Raw genomic sequence first — 8,426 nt, forward strand, 5'->3', positions numbered from 1 at the left:
AGCCCGTCCACAGAGAAAACTGATTGGTTTCTCTTCATACTAAGTAGACCTATCAGGATGCTCCCTCTCACTCTTCCTTTGCCTCTCCCTCTCAAAAAAAAATGGATTTCCAGGATATTGCATATAATTTGTGGGCGTCAGGGAGCCGCTATAAATATGCAGGAGACTCCCGGAAATTCTGGGAGAGGTGGAATGTCTGAGGTTCTGTGGGAGAGATCGAGAATCCTGGATAGTCTTGTTGCCTCCCTGGTGCCAGGGTCCACGATATCTCGGATCGAGTTCTCGGTGTTCTCAGGACGAAGGGTGAGCAGCCAGATGCTGTGGTTCATGTAGGGGCCAATGACGTGGATGGGAAGGAGGAGGAGGTCCTGTAAGGAGAGTTTAGGGAGTTAGGTGCAAAGTTGAAGGACAGGACCTTCAGGGTTGCTCCCCGTGCCACATGCTAGCGAGGCTAGAAATAGGAAGATAAGGCAGCTAAATACATGGCTAAGGAGATGGTGCAGGAGGGAGGGCTTCATGTTTCTGGACAAGATGGGAGCTGTTCCGACAGGATGGTTTGCACCTGAACTCGAGGGGGACTAATATCCTTGCGGGTAGATTTGCTAGTGCTGCTCCGGGGGGGGGGGGGGGGTTAAGCTAGATTTGTAGGGGAAGGGGAACCAGAGTGTCAGAGCAGTTAGTGAGGTGGAGGAGGACAAAGGTCATGTGAGGACTGCAAGTATAGACAGAAATCAAAGGTTTGTATGTAATAGAAATGTTCTCAGGTGCATCTATTTCAGTGCATGGAGTATTGTAGGGAAGGCAGATGAGCTTAGTGTGTGGATTGGCAGGTAGGATTATGGCATTATTGCTATTAGTGACACTTGGTTGCAGGAGGGGCAGGACTGGCAGCTTAATGTTCAGGGGTTCCGTTGTTTCAAACGTGATAGGGGGGAGGGATGAAAGGGGGAGGAGTGGCATTACTAGTCAGGGAAAATATCACAGCTGAGCGTAGGCAAGACAGCCCAGAGGGCTTGTCTACAGAGGCCACATGGGTGGAGCTGAGGACCAGGAAAGGTGTGACCACACTAATAGAGTTGTACTATGGACCGCCCAGTAGTCAGCGAGAATTGGAGGAGCAAATCTGTAGAGAGATAGCAGACTGATGCAAGAAACAGGAAGTTGTAATAGTAGGGGATTGTAACTTTCCACATATGGACTGTGACTCCCACACTGTGAAAGGGCTAGATGGCTTGGAGTTTGTCAAATGTGTTCAGGAAAGTTTTCTAAATCAATATATAGAGGTACCTACGAGAGAGGATGCAATACTTGATCTCCTATTAGGGAACCAGACAGGTCAGGTGACAGGAGTATGTGTAGGCGAACATTTGGGGCCCAGTGACCATAATGTCATTAGTTTCAAGTTAATTTTGGATAAGGATAGGTCTGGTCCTCGAGTTGAGGTTCTAAATTGGAGAAGGGCCAATTTTGTGGAAGTGAGAAAGGATCTAGGAAGAGCGGATTGGGATGTTGTTTTCTGGCAAGGATGTGTTCAGTAAGTGAAAGGCCTTCAAAGGTGAAATTTTGAGAGTGCAGAGTCTGCATGTTCCTGCCAGGATTAAAGGCAAAGTTAACAGGCACAGGGAAACTTGGTTTTCAAGGGATATTGGCCATCTGGTTAAGAAAATGAAAGAGGTGTATAACAGGCATAGGCAACAAGAAACAAATAAGCTACTTGAAGAGTATAGAAAATGTAAAAAAATACTAAAGAAGGAAATCAGGAAGGCAAAAAGAAGACATGAGGTTGTGTTGGCAGATAATGTGAAGGTAAACCCGAAGGGTTACTACAAGTATATTAAGAGTAAAAGGATAGTAAGGGACAATTTGGTCCGCTAGAAGATCAGAGTGGTTGTCTATGTGTGGAGCCTCACATGATGGGGGAGATCTCAAGTTTTTTTGCATCAGTATTTACTCAGGAAACTGGCTGTCATAATGGGGGCAGCGGGAACACACCCAAATGCAAGACACAGACACTGAACTACCAGGAACAGGACTAGGCGTGAGAAGGAAGCAAGGGGAGTGGGGAAGAGAGGATGCTGAACATGAACCAGACTGCAGATTTCACGGACCGGACCCTAACAGTACACCTCGCTCTATGGGAGCCTCCTGGCGACCCAAAAGGCTTCCCCAGACTATGGACCACATGGGCGGGTGGGGGGAGGCATTCAACAAGAGAGAACCCAGGATAGCGAGAGTTAAACGACAGTGTCTGTCGCTGGGTCCAAGACTGACTGCATTGTTCTGTCATAATGGAGGCAGAGGGAACGGACCAAATGCAAGACACCGACACTGAACTGCCAGGAACAGGACTAGGTGTGAGAAGGATGCAAGGGAAGTGGGGAAGAAAGGATACAGAACATGACACAGGCCCTGGATGAGACAAAGATTCCGAGCCTGGGCTAGGACTTGACAAGGATAGCGGAAACAGGACTTGGAACTGGGCTTGGACTCCGAGTAGGGGACTGGACAAGGACCCAGAACCTGGGTCTGACTTGGGCTCGGACTCCAGAATTTGGCGAGGACAAGACGTGGCTACAGGATGAGGAGAGGCAACAGGACCAGATGTGTAACTCCTGGACAGGACGAGGGAACTCCAGCACCAGGCTGGGCTAGGTATTCCTGGGTTGGGTGAGGCACATGGACAAGACGTGAACACAAAGCCATGGCTTGGACAGGACAAAGTTCTCGGACGTGGCTAGGACTGGACAAGACTCCAAAGCCGTGAACCGGAATGCAGATTTCACGGACACGACCATGAGACTGGCGTAGCGTATTATGGAAGGAAGGAAAACAAGCAGTAGTGTTATGGAACATATAGAGATAAAAGAAGAGGAAGTGCTTGCTGCTTTACAGTGAATAAGGGTAGATAATTCCCTTGGGCCTGACATGATATTTCCTCGGACCTTGAGAGAGACTATTGTAGAAATTGCAGGGGCCCTGGCAGGAATATTTAAGATGTCCTTAGCCACAAAGCAGGGCTGGATAAAGCTGGTGCGGGGCCTGTAGCATATGTTATAAAGGGGCACTAAATCTAAAAAAATGCACGTAAGTAATAAAACATAAATTATTTTCTTGCATAGTAAAGTGATTCAACTTTTTTCATTTGCTATGCAGCCAGATAATACAACAAATCAAAACAACCGCCTCGGACTCCGACCCCAACTGGCACCACAGCCCCCTGGACATGGGCACCATCCCCCGGTGGGCCATGAACTCTCCCGCTCCGGACTCAGACCACAGATATGGGCACCATCCCCCGGTGGGCGATGAACTCTCCCGCTCCGGACGGACCACAGATATGGGCACCCGCCCCCGGTGGGCCATGAACTCTCCCGCTCCGGACGGACAACAGATATGGGCTCCAGCCCCTGATGGGCCATGAACGCTCCCGCTCCGGACGGACAACAGATATGGGCTCCAGCCCCCGGTGGGCCATGAACTCTCCCGCTCCGGACTAGGACCACAGATATGGGCACCTGCCCCCAGTGGGCCATAAACTCTCCCGCTCCGGACGGACCACAGATCTGGCAGCACAGATATGGGTTCCAGCCCCCGGCAGGCCATGAACTCTCCCGCTCCAGACTCGGACCATAGATATGGGCACCAGCCGCCGGTGGGCCATGAACTCTCCCGCTCCAGAATTGGACCACAGACATGGCACCAGCCCCCGCTGGGCCATGAACTCTCACGCTCCGGACTCGGACCACAGATATGGGTGCCAGCCCCCGGTGGGCCATGAACTCTCCCGCTCCGGACTCGGACCACAGACATGGGCACCTGCCCCCGGTGGGCCATGTACTCTCCCGCTCTGGACTCGGACCCCAGACATGGGCACCAGCCCCCGGTGGGCCATGAACTCTCCCGCTCCGGTCTCGGACCACAGACATGGGCACCTGCCCCCGGTGGGCCATGAACTCTCCCGCTCCGGACTCGGACCACAGATATGGGCTCCAGCCCCCGGTGGGCCATGAACTCTCCCGCTCCGGATGGACCACAGACATGGGCACCAGCCCCCGGTGGGCCATGAACTCTCCCGCTCCGGACTCGGACCACAGACATGGCACCAGCCCCCGGTGGGCCATGAACTCTCCCGCTCCGGACTCGGACCACAGATCTGGCACCACAGACATGGGCTCCAGCCCCGGTGGGCCATGAACTCTCCCGCTCTGGACTCGGACCCCAGATATGGGCACCAGCCCCCGGTGGGCAATGAACTCTCCCGCTCCGGACTCGGACCACAGTCATGGGCACCTGCCCCCGGTGGGCCATGAACTCCCCCGCTCAGGACTCGGACCACAGATATTGGCACCAGCCTCCGGTGGGCCATGAACTCTCCCGCTCCGGACTCGGACCACAGACATGGCACCAGCCCCCGGTGGACCATGAACTCTCCCGCTCTGGACACGGACCACAGATATGGGCACCAGCCCCCGGTGGGCCATGAACTCTCCCACTCCGGACTCGGACCACAGACATGGGCACCTGCCCCCGGTAGACCATGAACTCTCCCACTCCGAAATCGGACCAGAGACATGGGCACCTGCCCCCGGTGGACCATGAACTCTCCCGCTCCAGACTCGGACCCCAGATATGGGCACCAACCCCCGGTGGGCCATGAACTCTCCCGCTCCGGACTCGGACCACAGACATGGGCACCAGCCCCCCGTGGGCCATGAACTCTCCCGCTCCGGACGGACCACAGATATGGGCTCCAGCCCCCGGTGGGCCATGAACTCTCCCGCTCCGGACGGCCAACAGATATGGGCACCAGCCCCCGGTGGGCCATGAACTCTCCCGCTCCGGACTCGGACCACAGATATGGGCTCCAGCCCCCGGTGGGCCATGAACTCTCCCGCTCCGGACGGACCACAGACATGGGCACCAGACCCCGGTGGACCATGAACTCTCCCACTCTGGACTCGGACCACAGATATGGGCACAGCCCCCGGTGGACCATGAACTCTCCCACTCTAAACTCGGACCACAGATATGGGCACAGCCCCCGGTGGGCCATGAACTCTCCCGCTCCGGACTCGGACCACAGACATGGGCTCCAGCCCCCGGTGGGCCATGAACTCTCCCGCTCCGGACTCGGACCACAGACATGGGCACCAGCCCACGGTGGGCCATGTACTCTCCCGCTCCAGACCCGGACCCCAGATATGGGCACCAGCCCCCGGTGGGCCATGAACTCTCCCGCTCCGGACTCGGACCATAGACATGGGCACCAGCCCCCGGTGGGCCATGAACTCTGCCGCTCCGGACTCGGACCACAGACATGGGCACCTGCCCCCGGTGGGCCATGAACTCTCCCGCTCCGGACTCGGACCACAGTCATGGGCTCCAGCCCCCGGTGGACCATGAACTCCCGCTCCGGAGTCGGACCACAGATATGGGCTCCAGCCCCCGGTGGGCCATGAACTCTCCCGCTCCGGACGGACCACAGACATGGGCACCAGCCCCCGGTGGGCCATGAACTCTCCCGCTCCGGACGGACCACAGACATGGGCACCAGCCCCCGGTGGGCCATGAACTCTCCCGCTCCGGACTCGGACCATAGATATGGGCACCAGCCCCCGGTGGGCCATGAACTCTCGCGCTCCAGAATTGGACCACAGACATGGCACCAGCCCCCGCTGGGCCATGAACTCTCACGCTCCAGAATTGGACCACAGACATGGCACCAGCCCCCGGTGGACCATGAACTCTCCCGCTCCGGACTCGGACCACAGATCTGGCAGCACAGATATGGGTTCCAGCCCCCAGCAGGCCATGAACTCTCCCGCTCCGGACTCGGACCACAGATCTGGCAGCACAGATATGGGTTCCAGCCCCCAGCAGGCCATGAACTCTCCCGCTCCGGACTCGGACCACAGATATGGGCACCAGCCCCCGGTGGGCCACGAACTCTCCCGCTCCAGAATTGGACCACAGACATGGCACCAGCCCCCGCTGGGCCATGAACTCTCCCGCTCCGGACGGACCACAGACATGGGCACCAGTCCCCGGTGGGCCATGAACTCTCCCGCTCCGGACACGGACCACAGACATGGGCACCATCCCCCGGTGGGCCATGAACTCTCCCGCTCCGAACGCGGACCACAGACATGGGCACCTGCCCCTGGTGGGCCATGAACTCTCCCGCTCCGGACTCGGACCACAGACATGGGCACCAGCCCCCGGTGGGCCATGAACTCTCCCGCTCCGGACTCGGTCCACAGACATGGGCACCTGCCCCCGGTGGGCCATGAACTCTCCCGCTCCGGACTCGGACCACAGACATGGGCACCAGCCCCCGGTGGGCCATGAACTCTCCCGCTCCGGACTCGGACCACAGATATGGGCACCAGCCCCCGCTGGGCCATGAACTCTCCCGCTCCAGACTCGGACCGCAGATATGGGCACCAGCCCCCGGTGGGCCATGAACTCTCCCGCTCCGGACTGAGACCACAGATATGGGCACCAGCCCCCGGTGGGCCATGAACTCTCCCACTCCGGACTCGGACCACAGACATGGGCACCAGCCCCCGGTGGGCCATGAACTGTCCCACTCCGGACTCGGACCACAGACATGGGCACCAGCCCCCGGTGGGCTATGAACTCTCCCGCTCCGGACTCGGACCACAGACATGGGCTCCAGCCCCCTGTGGGCCATGAACTCTCGCGCTCCGGACTCGGACCACAGACATGGGCTCCAGCCCCCGGTGGGCCATGAACTCTCCCACTCTGGACTCGGACCACAGATTTGATGCCCTGCAGATTATAAGCTCCGGAGGCCACAGCTCAGACCGGGATCCTATGGCCGGGACTGTCGGTGCTGCCGTGGGGTCCTGCCGCCCGTCGTATTCCCCTGCTACCTCCTATTCTCGTTGTGACTCCCTGCCTTCCCTTCATCCCTTCTCCATCCCTCCGATCCCTCATCCTCCCCTCTGCCCGCTCTCCCTGAACATCCCAACACCCCTCCTCCCCCTGACACTTCCCACTCCTCACCCTCCCTTAACCCCAGTCCCAACCCTTGCCGTGTCTTCATCATCCCCCCTGACCTTCCCCTGTCTGAGGCAGAACGCTCTGTCCTCAGTAAGGGCCTCACTTTTGTTCCCCTCTGCCCCCACTTCAGCGAGTTCCGTGCCCGCCATGATGCTGAACTCTTCTACGTCTCCGAGCCTACCACTTCAACAAGGATTCCCCCCTTCCCCCCAGTGATGACCCATTCTCCCGTCTTCTACACTCCTCCTCCTCCTGGACACCCCCATCGGGCCTTCTACCTGCTCTCGACCTTTTCATTTCTAACTGTCGCCAAGACATCAACCGTCTCAATTTCACCACCCCTCTCTCCTGTTCCAACCTCACTCCCTCTGAACACACTGCCCTCCACTCTCTCCTCACTAACCCCAACCTCACCATCAAACCTGCAGACAAAGGTGGTGCCGTAGTAGTCTGGCGGACGGACCTCTACCTCACTGAGGCCAAAAGGCGGCTCTCCGACACCTCCTCGTACTTAGCCCTGCCACAGGATCCCACCAAAAACATCAATCCACCGTCTCCCGCACCATCTCCACCCTCATCAACTCCGGACACCTTCCTCCCTCAGCCAAAAAACTCATAATTCCCACACCCAGCACAGATCAGTTTTACTTCCTCCCCAAGATCCACTAGCCTGACTGTCCCAGCAGACCCATAGTTTCAGCCTGCTCCTGCCCCACTGAACTTGTGTCTGCCTACCTGGACTCCATTTTACCCTCCATAGTTCAGTCTCTCCCCACCTACATCCATAATACATCCCATGCCCTTCACCTCTTCAATAACTTCCAATTCCCCGGCCCCGACCGCTTCATTTTTACCATGTATGTTCAATCCTTATACACCTCCATCCCCCATCAAGAAGGCCTCAAAGCCCTCCGCTACTTTTTGGATAACAGACCCCAGCAGTTCCCCAGCACCACCACACTCCTCCGGTTGGTGGAGCTTGTTCTAACTCTCAATACCTTCTCCTTTGGTTCTTCCCACTTTCTCCAGATCAAGGGCGTAGCCATGGGCAACTCGCAAGGGCCCTAGCTAAGCCTGCCTCTTTGTGGGTTATGTGGAACAGTCTATGCTCCAAATCTATACTGGTACCACTCCCCAACTTTTCCTCCGCTACATTGGTGCTGCTTCCTGCACCCATGCTGAGCTCGTCAATTTCATCAACTTTGCCTCTAACTTTCACCCAGCCCTTAAATTCACTTGGTCCATCTCGGACACTTCTCTTCCCTTTCTTGATCTCTCGGTCTCCATCTCTGGAGACAGACTATCCACTGACATCTTCTACAAACCCACCGACTCCCATAACTATCTTGACTATACCTCTTCCCACCCTGCCCAATGCAAAAATGCTATTCCCTATTCGT

Source organism: Hypanus sabinus, chromosome 12 (genome assembly GCF_030144855.1).
Source record: "Hypanus sabinus isolate sHypSab1 chromosome 12, sHypSab1.hap1, whole genome shotgun sequence".
NCBI classification, from domain to species: Eukaryota; Metazoa; Chordata; class Chondrichthyes; order Myliobatiformes; family Dasyatidae; genus Hypanus; species Hypanus sabinus.